The 24,570-nt window shown below is 40.6% G+C and overlaps 1 long non-coding RNA gene across 1 annotated transcript; it reads left to right on the forward strand.

The window, feature by feature from the left end:
• Positions 1 to 748: 748 nt before the first annotated feature.
• On the forward strand, positions 749 to 16,052 carry LOC101685215. Its single transcript, XR_199889.2, has 5 exons — positions 749 to 919; positions 9,483 to 9,647; positions 9,764 to 9,845; positions 10,404 to 10,633; positions 15,627 to 16,052. It is a non-coding gene; the product is annotated as an uncharacterized LOC101685215 (long non-coding RNA).
• The last annotated feature ends 8,518 nt before the right edge of the window (positions 16,053 to 24,570 follow it).

Consider the following 24,570-nt stretch of genomic DNA (forward strand, 5'->3'; position numbering starts at 1 on the left):
GCTTCTCCCTCAGTCTCTGCCTGCCTACTTGGGATCTCTCTCTGTCAAATAAATAAATAAAATCTTGAAAAAAAATTGTTAAGGAATTTCTTTATGTGATGGATTGAGCACTGGGTGTTATATAAGACTGATGAATCACTGACCTCTACCTCTGAAACCAATGATACAGTATATGTTGACTAATTAAATTTAAAAAGAAAGGCAAACAGAAAAAGAAGTTACACAGGAACTAGTCATGTGGTGAATTAAAGCCTTGACATTTTATAGCTCCTCCATTATCTATTCAATGCTGAGGGAAAGGGAGAATTACTCTGAAAAAAAAGAGCAAAAGATAAAAAGATTAAAAGATAAAAAGAACCACATGGCAACCTATGAGTAGAGTTACAAGTTCAATTTTCTCTAATAACTTGTTCACGTATTCAACACTAAACTGCCAGCTTGCCGCATGCCATGCTTTGTTCTGAGGTACGGGGATACAGTGGCAACTGAAACAAAGTATTACACTCCTAAAGCTCATACTCTGGCAATAAACAACTAAACTAAATGTATAACCACAGACAACACTTCCAAGTGGTCATAGGTGAAAAATAAAACAGTGAAAGAGGATAAAGAAGAACAGAGGGTTGGCTGTTGGACAACTGCGTAGTCAAGGAAGGCTTCCTTAGATAGGGAACAGTTAAGCAGAGAATTCAATGATGTAAAGGAATGAGTCATGCTGAGATCATAAGGAAGCATCTCAAGGAGAAGGGACAGCATATATATATAAAAGTTCTGCAGCAGAAATAAGCTCGGTATAAGAGAGGTACAGCAGATGGACCAGTGAGGCTAGAGGGGTGTGAACAAAGGGATGCCAGTAGAAGATGAGGACCCCAGAGAGAGAGAAAGGCAGGGCCAGATCTCGTGGACTTTGAAGGACATGGTAAGAAGTTTTAATGAATTCTACGTGTATGAAGTCATTGGGGAGTTTTGTGAAGGAGAGTGACATGATTTCATTTATACATATGTATTTATATTTTTATTTATTTATTTGAAAGACAGAGAGAGTGAGACCATGAGCAGGGGGGTACAGAGGGGAAAAGAATCTCGGGCAGACTCCATGCTGAGCAGGGTGCCCCACGCGGGGCTCCATCTCACTAACCCCAAATTCATGATCCTGAGATCATGACCTGAGCCAAACCCAAGAGTCAGTCAATTAGCTGACTGAGCTACCCAAGCGCCCCTGATTTCTGTTTTCTAAAGACCACTCTTAACTACTGATGCAGGACAGATTGTAGAGGGAAAGAGTGAAAGCAGGAAGACTAGTTCAAAGTTAATATAATTATCCACTCGAGAGACAGTGGTGACTGAGCCCGAGTGACAGCAGCCTGGGGAGAAGTGATTTCAGTCTGGCTATCCGCTGAAGGTGGAGCTGGCAGGACATGCTAAGCAAGAATTGCATGGGGGTAAAGGAAAGAAGAGAAGCAATTGAAAAGCGATTAGATTTTCACCTGAGCAATTAGGTGAAGAGAGAGACATTTATTGAAATGGGAATCAATTTGGGCAGAGCAGGATGGGGGTTGGGGGAGAAGAAGAAAATCAAGAATCTGGGGTGCCTGGGTGGCTCAGTGGGTTAAAGCCTCTGCCTTTGGCTCAGGTCATGATCTCAAGGTCCTCGGATGGAGCCCCTCATCGGGCTCTCTGCTCAGCGGGGAGCCTGCTTCCCCCACCCTCTCTGTCTACTTGTGATCTCTCTGTCAAATAAATAAATAATACCTTAAAAAAAAAAAAAAGGAAGAAAATCAAGAATCCTGCCTTAGGTGGTTACATTTGAGATGTCTATGTGCCCAAGTGCAGATACAAATTGGACACTGCCTGGAGCTCAGGAGAAAGTTTAGAGCTACAGATGCAAATTAGAGAGCAATCCATATAAAGATGGAATCTACATTTATGAGACTACATTTCTTAGAGTGTGTAATTACAGAAGGGTAGAGGACTGAGAATGGAGCCCTACAACTCTCCAACACTTACAGGTCAGGAGGAAAAGAGGGAATGAGGAAAGGAGCCTGAGACTCAGAGTCAAGGGAGGGAGGGAGAGAATCAGAGAGGTGAGGTACCCCCAAATCCAAGGGAACAAAATGCTTCAAGAAGACAGTAGGTCAGTTGCTGCTGGTTATTTGCCTATGATGAGGTCTTGAGATAGTTCATGGACTTTCTGCAAGATGGAGGTCACTTTTGACCTTAAGGAGAGCAGTTTTATTGGAGTGATGGGGTATATGCTCAATGGGAAAAAGAATGGGGTTAGACAAAGAGATTTGAACACATGTGTTTATCACCTGTGCAGTCTACCCTAGGTCGACTCTGAAATAGTCCCCAAGATACCTTCTAGTATTTACATCCTTGTGTAATATCCTCACTTTGAGTGTATGCTTTTAACCAATAGAATGTAGCAAAAGTGATAAGATGTCACTTCTGTGATTAAGTTCCATAAAATAGTGACTTCCATTTTGCTAGCTAACTCTCCATTGCTGACTTTGATGAAACGCGCTGACACATGGAGCAAGCCATGGGACAAGGGACCAAGGGTGATCTCTGGCAAATAGTCACTAAGGAAATGAGACTCAGTCCAACAGCTCAGAAGGAACTGAAACTTCCAATAAAGACAGGAGCATGGAATCGGATACTTCTTTTGAGGCTTCACATAAAGAGGCCTTGGCAGGCACCTGGGCTGCAGTCTCACAGGACACCATGATGAGAGGGCGCAGCTAAGCCACATGCAGACTCCAGACCCACAGCGATTCTGAGATAATTTATGCATGTCCCTTTAATCTGCCAAATTCATAGTAATTTGTTACAAAGCAAGAGATAAATCATATAACTCTTGAGATGCCACTAAAATGAAGATGAAGAAAGAAATGATGGATATTAACCCCCGGGAAAAAGAAAGAAAAGCTAGAAGAGATAAAAAATAGTAGGTACTACTGGGGCCCCTGAATGGCTCAGTCAGTTGGGCAACTGTTGATTTCGGCTCAGGTCATGATTTCAGGGTCATGAGATTGACCCATCATTTGACCCATGATTTTATGACCCATGATTTCAGGGTCATCAAGATCCCCGCAATCTTAGTGGGGAGCCTACCTGAGATTCTCTCCCTCCAACATCCCCCCTGCTCATGCTCTCTCTCTCCAATAAATAATCTTTTTTTTTTTAAAAAGTAGATATCTTGATATATTAAAATTTTATGAGATAGAAAGCTCAGATTTGTAATAAATAACTCAATAAAGCCATAAAAGCTGAAACCTATATCCTTATCAAAGAGGAAACCAGTAAGAAGAAAGTCGATTCCTGCTGAAGAACCATACAGAGACTTAAGAATCAGAAGCACCAGGTGGCGCCTGGCTGGCTCAGTCAGTAGAGCCTGCATCTCAGGGTTCTGAGTTCTGAGTTCTGAGTTCGAGTGTCAAGTTGGGAGTAGAGTCTACTTAAAATAAATAATAATAATAAAATTTGGAAGCAACAGGTATATGGAAAGCTAGGGGGACAGATTGAATGGATGAAAGTATGAGTAAGAAGAACTTGGGTACACAGATCTACTCTAGGGCCTTGGAAAGCAGATCATGGAGCCTTCTCTTTCAAGCTGGGGGACAGGAATTTTATTCTCTAAAAATTAAAACAGAGAGATTTTGAGTTTGGGGGCACAAGGCAAGAGGAGTGCAAATGTGAGGTCTCGGACTGAAAATAAGGAAATTAAGAAAGTTGTCAGAGGGGCGCCTGGGTGGCTCAGCAGGTTGAACTTCTGCCTTCGGCTCAGGTCATGATCCCAGGGTCCTGGGATTGAGCCCCACATCGGGCTCTCTGCTCAGTGGGGAGCCTGCTTCTTCCTCTCTCTCTGCCTGCCTCTCTGCCTACTTGTGATCTCTCTCTGTCAGATAAATAAATAAAATGTTTAAAAAAAAAAAGTTGTCAGAAATCTGGCAATCTAGCACACACACACACACACACTCACACACACACAACCCAGGCTTAAGATGAGAATAGTGTTGTCTGGAAAAATTGTGACAAAAGACTTGCAGCAGCTCCACAGAGGCAGCCTTGGGGCAAGACTGAGCAACTATGGCTCTGGACTCTTCACTCTACCTCAAGGAATGCAGCATTGCTTGTCTTTCTTTCCTGGGCTCTGGACTCATTAGCTGTTCCTCTAAGGGCTTGGATCTCTACTGGGGGAAGCTAGGGCCACCAGGAAAACAATCTCTCTGGTGCCATCTCAGGGATTCCCTTCCTCTGTTTGGAAACATACATGGTATAGAAGAAGGATCAAACAATTCTTTTCTAAACATCAAGCCATTAGTGGTAAATCCACCTGTACAGCCCAGCTAGGTAACTATGAGGGGTGTTTTGTTTGTTTGTTTGGTTGGTTGGTTCTTTTTGTGGAAAGCATTTTTTCTGGTTGAAATGGAAGTTGAAAACCCGCGATTTCCTTTAAAAAAGGCGCGGGGGGGAGCCTGGGTGCCTCAGTCAGTTAAGCAACTGCCTTTGGCTCGGGTCATGATCCCAGTATCCTGGGATCGAGGTCCAGTATCAGGCTTCCTGCTCAGTGGAAAGCCTACTTCTCCCTCTCCCTCTGCCTGCTGCTCTATTTGTCTCTTTCTAGCTCCCTGTCAAATAAACAAAATCTTCAAAAAAAAAAAAAAAAAAAGAAAAAGAAAAGAAAACCAGTGATTTCGATGGTAAATCAGATGAAATGTGTAGGGAATCTAGGAATTCATTTCAAAATAATACCAAGTCCATTAGAAGTTAAAATAAATAACATAGGTTTTTTTTTTATGAAAAAATGATTCTGTTTTACCAAAGGAACATCATTTTAGTGAGAAGAAAGCATTGGTTTACATTTTTGACAATCTCCGTCAAATGTCTGGCTTAATAGAAGACAGCTGGGTCCTCATATCTGCCTCTGTATTCAATCTGTTGCAATATGTTGTTTTGGTTGAAGTAGATGTAGCAAATCTGGCATCAAGCAGATGGGTAGTTGCAAAGGGGACTTCCTGAACACTCTCAGGACCCCTAGAGGTCCTCAAAGCATGTGCTGAGAATTCTGAGGTAGGGTACTCCTTTGAGAAATTTACAATGAAAACTGACAAACTGAGTGGCAACTCAAGGAAGAATAAGGTTTGAGGGAAAGATTCGAGTCTCTTTGTTTTTAAAGAATAAGGAGAAACTGAGGCACCTGGGTGGCTCAGTGGGTTAAGCATCTGCCTTTGGCTCAGGTCATGATCCCACCATCCCAGGATGGAGCTCCACATCAGGCTTCCTGCTCAAGGTCCCCCCATGGAGGGCTGGAGTGAGGGGATGGAGAAAACGTGAAGGTTAGCCTTTAAAGAGGGAACGCTTGGGGCGCCTGGGTGGCTTAGTGGGTTAAGCCACTGCCTTCGGCTCAGGTCGATCTCAGGGTGCTGGGATCGAGTCCCGCATCGGGCTCTCTGCTCAGCAGGGAGCCTGCTTCCTCCTCTCTCTCTCTGCCTGCCTCTCTGCCTACTTGTGATCAATCTCTGTCAAATAAATAAATAAAATCTTTAAAAAAAAAAATAAAGAGGGAGCGCTAACTTTTCTTCTTGACACAAAAGCATATGGAGGATAAATGGTCTTACAGAAAAAATCCAAGGTGGCAAGAAATGGCGATTGCTTAAGATGGGGAAATGTAAGGAGCTTTCAGTCTTCTCAGTCAAGAATGGATGGGGGGACAGTGTGGCAAGTGAGCAATGTAGGAGCAAAGTTGAACACTTGAGGAGACATGGCTGTGGGGGAACGAAAAAGAGAAAAATCACAATGACGATTAAATGAGCAGCATTTGTAGAGCTACAGAGCACAGTGCTTGGCCCATGCTGGGTGCCCACGAAATGTTCCTTTTAAGTAAATGAAAGGGCATCCAAGAAGGGTTCTTGGTGGAGGACACCAAGCAAGATAGCATGGCTCTCTAGTACACTGTGTTAGTGCTGAGGAAGAGGGGGACTTGGAGTCCAAGATCTGGGTCAAGGCTTGACGCGCTTCTGCTTCCTTGGGTGATTTCACGGACTCCGAAGGGACTGATTCTCTCTGAAATGGAGTAAACCCAAGTCACATGGGAAATATTCATAATGGAGATGGACTTTTAGACTTGGTCACCATAAAGTGAACCTTGTAGAGTATCAACACCGTCTTCTGAACATACTCAAACAAGCGCCGTACTTATTTATACTTCGCATTTGGTCCTTATTTCAGGAAATCTCTTTCCAGCTGTCTGCCATGTATCTACTAACAGCTCTCACAGTCACGTCAAAAATGAACTAAAAGAAGGAGAAAGAGGTGAACTGAAGAAGAGTTTAGTTAGGCACACCCAGAACCACTTTTAATGGAGGAGGTTAAAAGACCTGTTTTTACTCCATAACTTCTTTAGAAAGCTATGCTTGAATCCACTTATTTTCCTTTTTTTTTTTTTTTTTTTAAGAGTAGCCTAGACCGGAGATACCTTGGTGGGTCAGTCAGTTAAGCATCTGCCTTTGGCTCAGGTCATGGTCCCAGGGTCCTGGGATGGAGCCCCATGTCTCCCTGCTCAGTGGGGAGTCTGCTTCTCCCTCTCCCTCTAACCCTCCCCATACTTGTGCTCTCTCTCACTCTCTCTCCAAATTAATAAAATCTTCATAAAATTTAAAAAAAATTTTAAAGACTAGCCTAAACTGTTTCTCCTGAAATATTTTTACTCAATTTAAATCTCTGAAGTTATCAACTTTTTCTTCAATACCTGACATAAGTTGAGGTTATTAATTCATAATATTAAGAATAATTTTTTTAGACTTAATCTTTCATTATTTCTCTCATGGAAATAAATATTAGTACATCTATTTTGTCTTTCATTTTTATTTTCCCAACTTATTTTCTTATGTAAACACTTTAAAGTGCCTTCTTTATTAATTACTTCCATAAGGAATATTGGGCTTGGTTTGATTGGCACATTGTTATTATCTCACCCTGGACTTGTTCCATGACCAGGAATAATTCCAATCTCCATGCCTTAACTTCTGCATTTACAGAATTAAATATTGGGAAACTATGCACTAAAAAAGCAGATTACAATAGGTCTATCTGATTCCCAAATTGACCAATCACTTAGATTTTCCTTATTTATTTATTTGAGAGAGAGCGCATGCATACAGGTGAGGGTATGAAGGGCAGAGAGAGAAGGAGAAAAAGAATCTTGATCAGGCTTCGCACGCATTGTGGAGCCTGATGTGGGGCTCGATCTTAGGACCCTGAGATCATGGCTGAACAGAAATCAAGTCGACTGAGCCCCCCAGGCGTCCCTTGATTTTCCTCGTCTTTTAAAATTTTAGGATTATATAGCCTAAACTAATAAAGCCAAAAGAATTATATAGCCCTTTGTTTTTACTGTTATATAGATGCAGCCTATAATAACATTTTCACTCTATCTCCATATGACATAATATTATATAAAAAGAGTAGTGAGAATAAATATTATTTATGCCTCCTTACTAGATTTCTGGCACTGCGGGGAGAGCTTTACATATATCATTCTATTTTAATTTCACAACAGCCCTATGACATTAGCACTCTCATTTCCATTTTGCAAGTGAAGATCTTGAGTGAAGTAATTGATCCAAGTTCACACCACCACTGAGTGGCAAGGCAGGACTCGAGCCCCCTCTATTACACACTCTATCACATTGGTTCCACTTTTACTCTTTAGACTACGAATGCTGAAGACTGAAAAGTCGTGTGCGCACGTGTGTGTGTGTGTGTGTGTGTGTGTGTGTGTGTGTAGTTAAATGTGTGACTGCAAACACTGCAGAAGAGGAACAGAACAATTAGGAAAATGTGAGAAATAGAAGTAAAAATCTACCCCTTTCATATTTTGCTTTTGTGTCTCCAACGCACAAGAAATCCTGGTGGCACAAAGAAGGAAATAAAGATTTGGGGGAACTTCTGACAAAGTTCCTTCGACCAAATAAGGGGACTGAAAAAAATCTCTTCACTCAAATCTCTTTGAGTGAAGCTATGGTTTTGATTGGATCCTGTAGGTCTCTTGTGTTATTGGAAAGAGAGCTCTAAGTGTCCTTTCTATCACCAGATCAGATATTTAAATTTAAAATTCAGTAAATAAAATAACACACATGTGTGCCACATTACCGTTAGTTTATTTTAGGATCCCCCAGCGGAAATGTGGTTTGTGTAAATCTGTTTGTTTGTTTCAAATCACACATGAAATCTCATTATTATGATTGTTTTCATAGATATCCTTATCTGAAGCCACTTGCTTCTACAAGGTAATGCCTATCTCCTCAAAACAAATCCTTTATAAATGATACATCTAGCTTAATAAAATGCCAGCTTCTAATTTGTAGCAAGAGACATCCATCAAATAAATACATTTTAAAAGTTTGTAATGTTTAAAGTGAAAGTGTCATTGAGCAAACTAGTCCTAATTACAAAGCTACACCAGTCTTTTTTTTCAAACAGTTCCTGCTTTCCTTTACAAGATTTCTATCTGCTTCTGTTACCTCCAGGAGCTCAGTAATTTTTAAAACTAATTTAACTTTAATTCAGTCTAAAATAATAGCCACATTATATGGTAACATTCAAGGGTCTTTAGTCGTGGGTCTATTTCAGATCTGGAAAATATTTTCAAAACCTAAAAACTCTCAAGAGAAAAAAAATATTACAATGCTATTATAGTAAGTTACATTTATGGCACCACTCATTATTTAAAATGCCACAGTATTAAAAAGGCTGATATGAGAAACTTATTTATGATTTACTTAATAGCGTACCTGTCCTCAGTAGTCTACTAGTTCGTACATTGAACAAACTCTCCATGAAGTCAACCAGATTTTTCACTATGAACACAATTACGAAGATCACCGAATCTTAGTCGTATCTTTAAAGTCGACTCTTCTGTTTGTCTGGTTTTGCTCCCCCCCATTTCCTTCTCCTGCCATTACACCAAATAGGATGCTATTCTTTTAACAAATAGAGGCAGTTCCCCCACCCCCCTCCAGCTTCCAATAAAACCTTCTGCCTGTGAATTATCTCCTCTGCATCTTTATGGAAACAGCCCCTGGAAAGCACAGTCCTCAGTGGAGTCCCATAGTCCCCAAATGCTCTGGTCCTTGACAGCCTGGGGCATCTCCAGTCCCATCCCTCACAGCTTCCTACGCTCTTGCTCTTTGTGCAACTTAGATTTTGGTGGTAGTTAAACAGCGGGAATGGGAACTCCGTGCCTCACTCCCATCCTTACTCCAAATTTGCCACAGGTCAGTTTGTCACCCCCACCACTGTGATTTCGATGTTGCAAGGACTTAGGTGATTTTTTAAAATAGATTTCAGAATAGAAATCTCCCCTGTCTCTGATGCGGGCACTGGACTTTCTCAGAGGTATGCCGCTTTGGGCCTCGGGGACCCTGGGAAGCCGCCTTGGCAGGTTCTGGCGATGGAAGTAACAAGCATCCTCACGACAGGTGACAATGCGGTCGTTTCACTCTGCCTTGAGATGCTCTTTGAACAGTGAGCCCAATAAGGATCAAAGGAATGAGCCTGGAAAGGATATGAAGAACGAATCCTCAGAAGAAAACCTGAAAATCTGTCACCAGCACTGGCCCAGGACAGAATTGTGAAATTTGAAAGTAAGTATTTATATCTGGTGCTGGCAGTCTCCTTTCCCTTTATCATCTTCTTGTATCTTGACACCCAGGTTTTTTATACCGCACAGTGTTTTCCCTGTCCTGTGTCTCATTTCCAGATAGCCCCTGTGCTCCTTCTCTATGCTCTGTCCTGGATTGGACCTTTGCTACAGACCATTTAGACGAGTTTGTGTTTATAGGGTAAGATGTTCACATATTTCTGCGTTATCTATTTTATGGGCAATTCAGGAACGACCATGTATTAAGCCAAGTGAATATGGCGGGAAATCTTATCTTAGCTCTCCAGTGACCCCATCCAGGCCAGCCCTCTGTCATATGATCTAGCTCCTCACTATGTTCTTCTAGACAGAAGGTGATCTATGGTTCTAGATAGAACATCTCTAGATAACCTCTAGTTATCTCCTGAAATAAATCTCAAGCTTTATGAAGGCCTGCCCTTAACCTTGTAAATGTCACAGAGCTAGACATGTTAACATACACACACCAGGAACAGGACACTGGTTAACACAGTTTTCATCTCCCCCCAATAAAGAAATAAAATAAAGGCCTTTGAGAAACACACATTAACACATTATTTATTTATTATTATTTTTTTGATGAAGCTTCTGACTCTTAGTCCCATTCCTGCCAAGTGTGGTATCTCATGCAAAGTCTCCCTCTTCTAGCTTGGCTCATGCCCACCTTGGAGGTTCTGTCCTTGGAAGTGTCTAACGGGAGAAATAAACTTCTTTATTACAGAGGAAGAGGTTTACAAGGAAGGGAATTTCAATGGAGACCTAAAGATAAGTAGGATCTCACGAAGAGTATGGGGAAAAGGACTCCAGACTGAGAAAACTGCGAGAGGCTTGGGGCATTCAAGGACAGGACAAGAGGCAACACGGCTGGGGAACAGCAAGCTCACTTCAGACTCCCGCCATATTGCTGTGTGGGGTAACCGCACAGGCAGCCTGTGCCTGTAGCTCAAACAGGTGAGAGTAGGCGGATGGAGGGAGCATGACAGGTTTAGACCAAATTGCGTGATTGTATTCTGACCCCAAACTACCCACTTTTACTTATAGAATTACTCAAATACACCCCTATTGTCCCAGACCGTCAATACAGTCTTCTTCTCGGAAGGCTCTCCAATCCTCTGGAGAATACGTTGCCCGTCGTGGGGGGTATAGTAGTCACTTTTCAAACAAAACCGTGAGTTTCTATTCTTGATAAATTCTCTATTCACAACTAATGTAAATTGACAACTCTCCCTTATAGAACAATAAAACAAAATCTGAGCAACCCAAACTACAGTTTTATTTGAAGCAAGGGGTTTATTAGTCACCTATACATTCAAAACAAAGTTTCCAGTATATCCCTTTTTTCTTTTTAAAGATTTTATTTATTTACTTGACAGAGATCACAAGTAGGCAGAGACACAGGCAGAGAGCGGGGTAAGGGGGAAGCAGGCTCCCCCCTGAGTAGAGAACCTGATACTGGATTCGATCCCAGAACCCCAGGACCATGACCTGAGCCCAAGGCAGAGGCTTTAACCCACTGAGCCACCCAGGTGCCCCCAGTATATCCCAATTTTTAAGCTTTATCAAATCTTTCCTAGCAATCCACTTGACCAAAATACCTTTTTTCCTACATACTGGCACAAGCCACCATCCATTAAATGAATTTTGGCATTAAAAAGAAAAACACCCAGGGGCGCCTGGGTGGCTCAGTGGGTTAAGCCGCTGCCTTCGGCTCAGGTCATGATCTCAGGGTCCTGGGATCGAGTCCCGCATCGGGCTCTCTGCTCAGCAGGGAGCCTGCTTCCTTCTCTCTCTCTCTGCCTGCCTCTCAGTGTACTTGTAATTTCTCTCTGTCAAATAAATAAATAAAATCTTTAAAAAAAAAAAAAAAGAAAAAAGAAAAACACCCAGATGTATTTGGTAGTGTTCAGAAATCCTGTTCATGTGGCAATAAAATCAACAACGGCTTACTTTGCCAAATATGCATAACCTATAGTTTGGGATATAATAAAATTTTCCATACCACAATAATCAAAACATTAGTTGTATGATGCATGCACCATATAAATTGAAGCCTCAAATGTTTTTGAACATGAAGTACATTAAAAACATTGAGTCTCAGAAAAGATCAAATGATACTCCCATATGCAAGTGCTTTGAAAATGGTAAAGCACTATAAAATATATCAAGTTAGGTATGAAAGTAATATATACACACATAGCAGAAGCCAAATGTAACCGCACGCAGCAAATGATGTAATGATCCTTATTTGTCTAATTTGCATTTTCAGAAAAGTCCGTTCATATGTTACAACAGCAGCTAAGTTTACAACAATTTTGCTTTGTTCTTGGCACACAAAAAAAGGTTAAGAATTTGCAGACAAGTCTTGGCAAAGAGATATTCTGAGGCAGCCTTGCCAGTCCCTGAGAGCTGCAGTATACAGCTGGAAAACGTTTGGAGGTTATGGACGTGTTAGAAAAACCTTCAGTTAGTACTGCTCATCAGTAAAGCAACATCTTCGGGTCATAATTGGGCCTTGAGGGGTATTAAAATAGTTCTAGAGCATTTTACACACTGGTTGGGTATTCCAAGTCCCATTCAGATGGTCTCATTTCTATGTGGAAATATTATTTGAGTTGCAGTAGTAAAATAGTATAACTATTTCCCTCGTCCATCTAAATATGTAATTTGGGGCTGCTGAGTGGCTCAGTCAGTTAAGCATCTGCTTTTGGCTCACGTCATGATCCCAGGGTCCTGGGATCGCGTCCCGCATCAGGCTCCCTGCTCAGCGAGGAGCTTGCTTCTCCCTCTCTCTCTCTCTCTAGTTCCCCCTGCTTGTGCATGTGCTCACTCTCCCTCTCTCTGTCAAATAAATAAATGAGTTAAATATTTTAATAAAATATAATAAATTTGTAATTTGGCTTGGAGTACCACATCTTGTTCCATTAGAGATCAACTGGACTATTTCCCCATCACCAAACTTAGTTTTCTCACCCAGAGTTTTACTGATAGACATGGAAAAAAAAAAAAAAAAGCTTTTTATTCTATCCTCCAAGAAGAGACCAACTTTTTTTGTATCCAGTGATACTTCTGGCTGGACACGTGTATCCGCAGCCCAGGAGGGGCGCTTCAGAGGAAGGCGGAACTGGAAGCGAGTTTTTAGATCATGCAGTGGATTCCACTGACCCATTACCCTGTTTGACAGATAGAGCCTGAGCCCCAGGGGAGGCATTTCTAGTCTCCGGGTGTTTCTAGGCCTTTTATTTGGAGTGACAAATCAACTGCTGTTAGAGAAATGATGGCCACATTTTCTGTTTCTCTAAAGAGCTACAAGTTGCAAGAATTTTTACTCTCCGTTCCCTTTTTCTTGCTTGTTGAGACAGGATGCATTTCCTCTTTGTCAGCCTGTCTCAGGCCCCACATTCTTTTGCCCCTTATATGGGAAGATGCCACTTGCTTAAACATGTTGAGAAGCACAAATAAAAAGGAGCCATTAAAAAGATTTACATATATATCATATGCATAAATACCTACACAAAGTTCAGTACGTCCAGGAACACAAAGAATTACCTAAAATAAACTATTTTATAAAACAGTTGCCCATGACTTGACTTTAGCCTAGTGTCATTGAAATGGCCTTATTTAAGTATCTCTCTGTCTTTATAAAAGGTCACAATATTATTGTCCCAAGTTTTCCCATGAATCTGTCTTCATGTGGAGCATTTTTAAATTAAATAAAAAGAAAAAAAAGAGACCAAAATAGACATTCCGGCACTATTTTTAAAACGATGTGTTTCTTCTATATCTTTTGGTTGGTTTCGAGTTACAAAGTAAAAGCACACTTATTGTAAATAAATTTGAATAACACAGGACTATAAAAAGGGAAAAAATGGATAGTCTTCCCTCTAACCCGTTCAGTTCATCCTCCAGAAGCATCCATTGTATAAAAGAGGTAATGTGGTTTTGTGTTTAAGATCGTAAATCCTGAAACCAAATTGTCTGGCTTTAAATCTTGGCCTGCTACTTCCTAGCTGTGTGGCCTCGAACAAGTTAACTAGCTTTTCTGTGCTTCAGTCACCTTCTCAACAAAAGGCACTAACAAAAAGCACTTATCACCTAAGGCTATGGCACGGGATAAATGAAATAAAGGTACCTAGAAGAATGTCGGATGTAAAATAAATGCTCAGTGTTTGTTGTTATTATCAAGTCCTTTTGAAATGCAAAGAAAAGTATAAGCTATTATAAATTACATACCTACAGGAATAAACTACATATTTCAATAAAACTGGGGGGAAAAAACCTACCACCAGCACCGCCACCACCACCAATAAAAAACTGTAAAAAAATAACAACTTTGAAAGAAATTCTTGGGGCCCCCCGGGTGGCTCAGTTAAGCCTCTGCCTTCAGCACAGGTCTTGATCCCAGGGTCCTGGGATGGATCCCTGCATCAGGCTCTCTGCTCAGCAGGGAGCCTGCTTCCTCCTCTCTCCCTCTGCCTGCTTCTCTGCCTACTTGTAATCTCTTGTCTGTCAAATAAAAATAAATAAATAAAATTTTTTAAAAAAATTCTGGGATCATGAAGCTATGATATAAGTTTATATTGCATTATTCTGTTACTTCAATGTCAAATTTACTTCAACAGATTATTAGTAGTACTGCTAACTGCCTAAATTATAAGGTCTACCTAAAAACCTTTTGAAAAACAGACTTGATTTCTGAAATAATCTGAATAAATTTTATTTGAAAAGTAATTCAAAGTAATAAAAAATATCTTGACTAAATACCTATGTTCACATGAGTATGGAGCAGAAATACCTTAATAGCTAAATTCCAATTCCTCTAGAAGTTTCTCCACTCTCCATATTCCCCCATAATGCAGTGCCCTTTCTCCCACTTCTTTCTCCCTCTTCCCGAGTTATAAGGAAGGCCAGCTCGGGAGCTGGGAACCTGTGGCACAGAACAACCTGTCCGTGATCACGTTGCAGCCGCCCACTCGGCATGTACTTGGCATTGAGGAAACCAAAACAATGGCAACAGGACTGGAGCTCCTACGCCAGTCCCAGCCTTCTGGTCCTGGTTCTGTCCATTAATTCTGGCTCCTTAGCAGCCATAACATCACAGCAACCTCACACTGCACTTTGCATTCTGGGTCACAGCGGTGCACTCCAAACTCCACGGCTAGCCATCACGTCCTCATCTGCTCTCAAACCTCTGAAGCACACTTTTGACTTTACATACATAGTGTATTTAAGGTTCCTACAGTCTTGCCTCATTGGAGAGCTCCCGGGTTTTGATCAGTGACTATGTCCGACTGACTCAAACACAAGCCATGAAAGCCAACTGACAAATCATAATTCGGATCCGATTTGCCAAAGTTCCCCAACCCCCCCCCCCAAATGAAAGAGACTTAAAAACCATCTAACTACTGCTACTCCTTTCAGTTTCAGTATGAAACACATGTGTATCATCATGAAAGTGTGTGTGATGACTGGAGATATAATGAGAACAAGTGTATATTTTTATAATATTAAAGAAGAGGTTTTCTACAGAACCTTGGGGCTATATGCAGCTCTTACTCGTAATACATATGTTTCTAAGGAGAATCTGTATCCCACAGAATTACGTGCACATGTATGCGTGGAGTATACGTATTGATGAGAACCAAGAATGGGGAGGCAAGGTCATAAGTTTGCTCACCAATGCGTCTGTTGATAAAAATCTGTTATGTGTTTGCCATAATTGTTTGAACATGTACGTCTGGTTGCTCTGCGATTTGGAACAGTTTCCATCTTCTCTGGTCTAGCTGGTCAAAAATCTCTGTACATAATTTAAATACTTCAAAAATATACCATCATTTTCTCAAAATTGATTTCAAATCCTTCATCTTGGGGATTGGTGAGAAAATTAACATCGGTCAGTCTTTTTAGGATCCTTTTCCCAGCGATTTTTTTTTTTTTTCTTTTCCAGGGTACTGAGCGGACAGACAGCAGGAGAACGGAGGGAACCCTTGGGTCCTGAAATATGCATCCTCTCTGACTGCTGAGGAGAGGCTAGGTCTCAGTGTGCATGGTGTGCTGTGGTGTGGTGTGGTGACCCCTGATGGTTTGGGGCAACAATGTGAGCCTTTTGGGTGGCTATGAGTGGAGCCAGCAGTGTCAGCATACACAGTCATTTCCTGTCAGGGGTCATTCTCCTGTTCTCATCGGTCCCTCCATCCCCCTCTCGTCCGCCACCCTTCCTGTTAACGAGGTGAACCTATTCATTACGGTCCTACCACCCTATTCTTGAGGGCCCGACGGTCTTGGCCGGGTATCTTACTGTCTCCTTCGAGCCTGACCCAAGAATGGAGTGCGAGTCTTTTTCTTTGCTCTCCCCACAAACCTGTAAACACTCCTCTCCTTTCCAATTGATTAGAATCTAAAAAAAAAAAATTAGAATCTAAAAAAAATTATTTTTTAGAATCTAAAAAAAAAATCATTTTTTTGGAATCTAAAAAAAATTAGAATCTAAAAAAAATTAGAATCTAAAAAATTTTAGATAAAAAAATTTTAGAATAAAAAAAATTTTTTTTAGAATCTAAAAAAAAATTAGAATCTAAAAAAAAATTAGAATCTAAAAAAAAAAAAATTATCCAGGATAGCCATGTTATTTCACTTTTCCTACAGTTAGGAATCGTCTCTCTCTTCTGGGGCTAAGCTGGAGGAGGGAAATAAGCCAAAAAACCAGAACCTTACAGGCCATGACACATTCCCTCCCTCCAAGCAGTAATTTCAGGGTCTGAATGAAAGGAACGTAAAAGGATCAAGACAGGTAAAAACATTAATCTCTGAAAATATTAACTCCTGCCTCCCAGCACCACCACCACCATACACACACATCCACTGGCCAAGGCATCATAAATATTAATGACTTGCAGGAAAGTAGCATGGTTCAAGGCAAGGGTACAAAGGCCTTTTCAGGATCCCCAACCTCAAGTCCAAAATGAAACTCACAAACTCATCCTCCTCAGTTAAATTCTCCTCTGCCTTGTCTTTTCTCTATTTCTATTAATAGAATCATCAGACAAGCAACATACCACGCTAGAAATGTTGGTGTCACCTTCCACTTTTTCTCCTCTCCCTTTTTCTCTTCTATCCCTCAAATAACAAATCACCTCCAATCTAATTTGGTGACAGCTTCCAGGCTTCCCTCTCAAGCCTGCTGCCACTCGGCCTTAATCTAGCTCTCTCTGTTTTGAAAGTTTTAAGTATTCTCTTAGATTACAAAGTAATATTTGAATACTACAAACAATTCAAACTGTATCCAAGTCTAAAAAAAAAAAATAGACAGTGAGAGCCTCCTAATAATTTCATCAGAATGACAACTGTCAGCATTTTGATACAAATTTTTTTCATATGAATACAAATAGAAAAGTTTGTTTTTGTTTTCACAAATATGAGTTTATATTGCATATACCACTTTGCAATCCTCCCCCTAGTTTTATGAAGATGTAATGGACATATAGCGCTCTGTACCTTTAAAGTATACAGACAGCATAATGACTTCCATATATTATGAAATGAATACCACATTTAATCCATCATCTCAAAAGATACAATAAAAAAAAGGAAAAGAAATAAATTTATCCTTGGGATGAGAACTTTTAGGATTTACACTCTTTTTTACCCTCATTTTATTTACCCTCATATTCTCAAAACTGATTTCAAGTCCTTACCATTGGGACTAGTGAGAAAAGTAACCTCAGTCTTCTTAGGATACTTTTCAAACATACCATATCTTTTAAAATATACAATACAGCAATGTGAACTATAACCATCACGTAACAGATTACATCTCTAATATTTATCTTGTCACTGGATGTTTGTAGCTTTTGACTACCTTCATCCAATTCCCCCTTGTTTTGCAACTTACAAAAAAAAATCTTATATTGTGGACATCTTTCCATGGTAGGACATATAGAGCTACAATTCTTTTCAATGGGTGAAAAGTATTACTTTGCTTAGCTATATCACAATTTAATCTATGTTATCTGAATGGACTTTTCGGTTTTTACGCTACTGAACACCTCTCGACCTATATCATTGTACCTTTGAGCAAAGATTTCCAAAGGATTAATAAAGACTAACAAATTACCTTTCTGAAGCAGGGTATATTCCCACTGAAAATGCATGAAGGTGCCCCTCATTATTCTTTGATTGAATTATTGTAACCTAATCTCAATCATTTTCTTTGTCAACAAATTCTCCCCACTCTGGCTTATCATTTTCATGGCCACCAAAGTTGTTTTCCTAAAAAGAATGGAAGCAGATCCTAACAGTTCTTACCTTAGATGCTTCAGTCAGATCTCTGTCACCAAAAGATGCAACTGACCCCTGAAATGTTCCAATAGACTGGCCTGAACCTACCGTTTTAATTTCTTCAGTGGACACTGCCTCCTGCAAATCATACTTAGGACATTAAATGGGTTCATTTGGGGGCACCTGGGTGGTGTAGTTGGTTAAGCATCTGCCTTCAGCTCAGGTCATGATGCTGGGGTCCTGAATTCAATCTTGGCCTCTGACTCCCTGCTCAGCAGGGAGTCTGCTGCTCCCTCTCTCTCTGCCCCTCCCCCCGCTTGTGCTCTCACTCTCAAATGAATAAATAAGTCTTTTAAAAAACAAAAAGAAAGAAACTTCTGCTCTAGCATAATTGTGATGAGTTACACTGAAGGAGACCAGGTCACCCTGGAGGGGACCAGAATGTGCTGCCCCAACACATGGCACTTTGACATCAGGATTACTTTGAGCTGAAGACTACTAAGAATCAACAGACGCAGGGAGAGTTTTCTGCCCTCCCTTCTCTGCCTGACGCAGGCCATACATTTCCCTTTGAGGAAGGTGTTCCCTCTGTCCCACACCAAGAAAAGTGACTCTTCTCATCTCAGAGGACAAGTCAACCCCAATATGAGTTTGTATAAACAGACCTGACTAAAATAGCCCTTCTCATCCATTAGCTTCCCCCATGTATTTCCCAGTCACTTCCCTACAGTTTTTCATCTTTGGAGTCCAAACCCTCTCTCATCCCGTAAGAGAGGTATCTAAGTCCCAGACCTTGATACCTCTTTGTTTCAGTTCTTTCCTGTGAACTACAAGTACACATAAATATTTTAAAAATTACCTCCCCTCCTACTGTTAATCTGTCTTTTGTTAGTCTAATTTGGAGTCCTAAGCAAGTAGAGGAAAACTTTCTCCTCCACCTTATCTGAATAGGATAATCCACCTTATCTGAATGGACTTTTGGGTTTTTATGCTACTGAACACCTCTCGACCTAAATCAGTCGAGACAGTTCGGACACGAGGATGCGTGGCGACTGGTTGGGGTTCCCTCTCACTCAGTAACCTGTTGCTGACACCTCCAGACCCCTAACTAAGCCAGCAAAGGTAAGTGTTCTGGCCAAATCAGCCTCTTGGATTTCAGCTCAGAGTCTGGCGGAGGAAGAGCAGTAAGAAACCCGCCTTGTGTTTTTCCTTCCAACACTGGATTGGCAGGAGAAAGTGTAAGAACCAGCATGTTGGGTATTGTAACTCCTCTGACTTTTAGTTTGCATACTTTCCTTATTGATCCTGTCCCTCTTGGAGAGAGCTGTCGTTTTCTTGTCTCTGCTTCTTGTGCTGGTCATCAGAGGGAGGAGAGTAATAGGGTATAACATACTCAGAAGACCCATGAGCCTGTTGTTTGAGCCTGTTGACTCATGAGCCTGCTTACAGTTTTCACTGGACCAGAATCTGTTTGGATAAACTTTGCTATAGGTCACTATTTAAAAAAAAAAAAAAAAAAAAAGGGATGAGGTGCTTTTGTCTTGATTTGGGTCCTGAGAGGTTGGCTTAGGTCTAGGACAACATTCTCTCTGGTTTTCCACCTATTGGGAGTGCAGGTCATTGGGCCTGCCTCTGGAGGTAACTAGCTGTCTGGTTAGGGACTTGAGACATAAGGAAGGAGAGCATCACTTTCCATCTGAGGGTTTCAGTTTTTTGGGGGGGATGTTGTGTGGGGGGGAGTTTGTCCAAATAAGGATCTTAGCCCATAAAGGGCCCTTGTCATCTTTTTCTCTGCTGCCTTATTAGTGCTGGGAAGAGTCCCATGTCAGAATGGTCTGCCGGGTGTGACAGATTAGCAAGTCTGGGATTGGAGGCCTCTCACTTTGTGGGAGACTAGAGACACGTGTTTTCACCAACGCCATTCTTTCTGCCCGTGCCAAGAAAGGTGTCTGTTTCCCTTCTCTTTGGCTTTCTTAGGGAGTGACTTTAGATCATTGGGGCTGTATTTTCTCCACCTTCCTTGGGATGCCTCTTGTAGCCATGATTCAGTCCTATAAGGCTTGTTGGCTTTGTGTTATCTTTTGGAATATACCTTTGGAGATCCTAAATCATTGGTAGCCAGATGACAGTCTTTGGATCCGGAAAAGCTTTTATATTTAAAAGAATTTTTAGAAAACGTTCACCCTAAATAAGTGTCTTATTGGTACCTGTAGGAGGATCCAATTGAAAGAAGGGGGGGAAAAAAAAACCAACCTAATATCATGGTTAGCCTACAAAGATTCCCTTAACAAAAGAACAAATCAGATTTAGAACAACTTAAAATTCTACCACAAACACTGCCCCTCCCCCAACTCCTTTTATAATGTCAGCTTAAGAAAGCTTAGGCTGTCAGGAGAATTTACTGTTTGTCCCAGAAAGAGCAAAAACAAAAACAATAAAACCCAGAAATAGGTAAATATGCCTTCAAACTCCTTCTTAGGACTACTTGAAAGCTTGTCCCCTTTCTCTCCCGCTTTGAAATGTAAATCTTCTACCACGGAGGACTGTCTGCTCAAGGACAGGAGCCATCTCCTTGAACTGGAAGCCTCTACGGGAAGAACTTCTAACTTCGGCTCCCAGTCCAAAGAGCACCTTGCTTTAACTTCACAGTACACGGAAACCACCACCTGGCATTAAAGCCAGAGCCTCCATAAACCACATGTCCAAGAAAAATCTTTAAAGTCTTCCCCACAAACACTGGTAAAGGAAAAATAAAAAAAAAAGCCTTTTTTTGTGGGACGCCTGGGTGGCTCAGTCATTAAGCATCTGTGTCTGCCTCTGGCTCAGGTCATGATCTCAGGGTCCCGAGATCGAGCCCGCCATTGGGCTCCTTGCGCAGTGGCAAGCCTGCTTCTCCCTCTCCCACTCCCCCTGCTTGTGTTCCCTCTCTCACTGTGTCCTCTCTCGAATAAATAAATAAAATCTTAAAAAAAAGAAAAGTTTTTTATTGAGCACATTGAGCAGGTGACTGACTTGGTCCATTTGCCATAAATATAATTAGGATTTTAAAAAAAGACAAAAATGAGAACCAACACTTATATAAATTAGTCCATTTTGTGTGTCTGTACGTATACCTGACCCATGGCCAAAATCTTAAAATTAAAAAAAATTTAAATCTCTATTTTACATGTATGTATGAATGTATGTATGTATGGTACATATATGTGACATTTTCTTATCTCTGGATAGCATTACCAAGTTAATAAAGGAGCACTATTCTAAATCAGCTTAGAAAAAGCTAGGCACTTGTAAGTTAAGTATTCTTGGAACTCCCAGAAATACAGGTGCTAACTCAAGTGCTTTTCTTTTATTTTTATTTTATTTTTTTAAGATTTTATTTATTTAATGGAGAGAGAAAGAGTACAACCAGAGGGAGCAGTAGGGGAAGAGGGAGAAGCAGGTTCCCAGCTGAGCAGAGAGCCTGATGTAGGCTTCCAACTCAGGACCCAGAACCCTGAGATCATGACCTGAGCTGAAGGTAGATGCCCAACCAACTGAAACATTCAGGCATCCCTCAAATGCTTTTCAAGTTCATGTGATCCAGGATAATCTTTCTTTCTTTTTTTTTTTTTTAAAGACTGTATATATTTATTTGACACAGACAGAGAGATCACAAGGAGGCAGAGAGGCAGGCAGAGAGAGAGGAGGGGGGAAGCAGGCTCCCCGCTGAGCAGAGAGCCCGATGCGGGGCTCCATCCCAGGACCCTGGGATCATGACCTGAGCCGAAAGCAGAGGCTTAACCCACTGAGCCACCCAGGCGTCCCAGGATAATCTTTCTTGAATAAAACCAGTTCAATAGTATTGATTTAACAAAACATCCTCAGACTTGTCAACATTAAATATAATAACCATTTACATCTTATTGTACTTGAGTTTACTAGTCAAATAAGCTGACATAACTACTAGATGTTTAAGATGATAAAAATTATATATTTAATTTTAATCAAATTGAGTCACTGTTCTGACAAATTTCATTTTAGGAATAAATGTCTTATGATTGTATCAGCTTAAAAATAACTTCCCAGAACTTTTTGGTAACTTGAAAACTTAAAAGTTTTTTGATGTAAGTTTTCAACTTATATCAAGTTTTGGTAACTTGAAAACTTAAAGTTATATTAAATTAAAGGATAGATATTCACTGAATATCTAGATTATTACCAAATAAGATAAAATACTGAAATATTAACTACTAAACATAACTTCATGTTTAATTACTTTTGGCTTCTTAATTTTGCAGAAAGACTAAAATATGTTAGTAAACATGTTCTCTTGCCATACTAATACGCTTTACCATGAGGTAACAATCTTTAGACACTATCAAATGGTGTATTCATAAATTAGCTCATCTAGTACAGGATGCGATCACAACAGACAGTTCCTAATTGTCCACCTCTTAGTTTTCACTAGAAATTAAGCCTACTGAGAGTTAAGAATTCTCATAAATATATGTAAATAAACTATAGGAACAATAAGAATGAAGAGGGAAAAAACCTTGGTATGCTAAGTATACAAGGAAAGTATAAGATGTGTTTTCCTTGAAAAAAAGGAAAAAAGTAATTTTGCGCTACAGTAGGTTAGAGGCCATTTAAAGCCTATTCCAGAAGGATAAAGTAGAAAATGGACAAAAACCTGGACAGATACAGAAAATTGGAAAGGATCTGTGAAAAAAGGAAAGAAAAGGAGAAAGAGGAAGAATCTTATCTTGTGAGATCAACTTGGCTAAGATTGAATGGCTCTATTTATAAGATTTTTTAAAAAAATGAGCCCAATAGTGTGCTGATGTAAGACTAGAGTTTGGCTTTCTTTCTCTGCTAAAATAATACAATTGTGTTGGATTATTAGTCTCTTCTTTTTAAAAAAATTTTATTGATTTCGGTCTATTCTTCATGAAAGATTGTGAAAATTGTGAAATACAGATTCTTTCTTTACTTCTTGAGTCCTCCATGTAGGAAATAAAGATTCTGTGTTCTTCGCATTGGCTTAATCATAACGTCTTTGATTATTTGAGAAAACGGAGTCTTCTCAATATTGAAATAGTTTTTTTTGCTTGTTCTTGTTTTACAAGCCATGTTATCTTCTCTATTTATCTCTCAAATATTTTATTTTCACTTTCGTTAAATAATTGAAAACTTAGCAATGCTTCATGGTGATCTGTGTTCTCATTTGATTGAACGTTCAAATCTTTTGACATTTTAGACAACTTCCCTAAATCGAATTCTAAATGAAGTCTTCCTGACCTTTGTGACATTGGCATTTCCTAGACAGTCCCAAAGGCCAATTTTCATGAAATTAGGCTTATTTTGCAAAGAAAATTATTGTTGATCAAAATGAGGATGTTTGTGGAGGAAATTTTGTGTTTCAATAGAAAACAATCCACCTTTGTGGGTGTTCATTGTCATTGAGCTACTTTCACTCCTTTGTAAATGGGATCTTGCCATCTTGCAATTAATGTCTCTAATTTTCTCCCACGCTCCTAACTTAGCATCAATGAGGACTAAATGTGCCCTTTTCCTGAAGCTGTGCAAGTTCAAAGAATTTATCACCACAATAGTTTGGGCCACTCAGGAAGTTTACCAGAACTTGGTCCTGGAGCCTCCAGGACATAACCATGACTGTGAGACCACTGTGGAGGCCGAGAAAATCAAGGCCATCCCACCTCAGGTTTAGCCTTAGCATAAGTTCAGCCATCTTAGCTCCGGCAGCCATCTCAGACCTCTGTGCCCAAGGGCTGAACTTTCCCCCACCCTGCTTTAGTAACCCCCACCCTGTTTTGGTTCCAGGAAGCCTCCCCCCTGCTTTAGTTCCAGAGAGCCCCCACCCTGCTTTAGTAAGCCCCACCCTGCTTCGGTTCCAGAGACCCCCACCCTGCTTTGGTTCCAGGAAGCCCCACCCTGCTTTAGTAACAGGAACCCATAAATACACCTGTCTTAATTAAGCTTGTGGTCCAAGTCCCTACTCCACTGCTTCGGGTGTACTTGGGCCCAAGCTTAAGCTTGTCGAATAAACCCTCATGTGATTGCATCGGTGCTTGGCCCCTTGGTGGTCTCTCAGAGGCGAAAACTTGGGCACAACAACCACCATTACTATCTTCATTCTGCCTTCTAAAGAGACTTCGCATCCAATATATAGAAATCTTCTTGACTGGCTTCTGTACTCAAAAAACTGGATTAATTCTCTGCTTCAACCAGGAATCTTTCTTTTTCTTTTGTTTCCATAGAAATGCCTCTCATTGAATGCCCAGTTGTTCACACCCTATAAAGGTCCACCTTCAGGGATACCCCACCCCTACCTATACCACTGCCTCCAGAAATGAGACAGAACTATTTAACTAAACTGACCTATTCCTAAGGATAGGTTTAATTTGAATATGGGAGAACACTTATATTTATTCTATCTGCTTATTTATTCTTTTTCTAATCTGTGTTCTCCCCCTTGGCAGATCCCTTAACCCTCAGCTACTAACCCCTTTCTCTTTTCTCTATAGCTACCAATTAGGCTTTTGATGTGTGAAGATTGCTCAAGAGTTTCAGATGGGGAGATGAAGGGATCAAAGTATGCCACCCCAAAATACCAA

The sequence above is a fragment of the Mustela putorius genome, unplaced genomic scaffold (genome assembly GCF_011764305.1).
Source record: "Mustela putorius furo isolate JIRA1106 unplaced genomic scaffold, ASM1176430v1.1 tig00537255_pilon_pilon_pilon, whole genome shotgun sequence".
Lineage (NCBI taxonomy): Eukaryota > Metazoa > Chordata > Mammalia > Carnivora > Mustelidae > Mustela > Mustela putorius.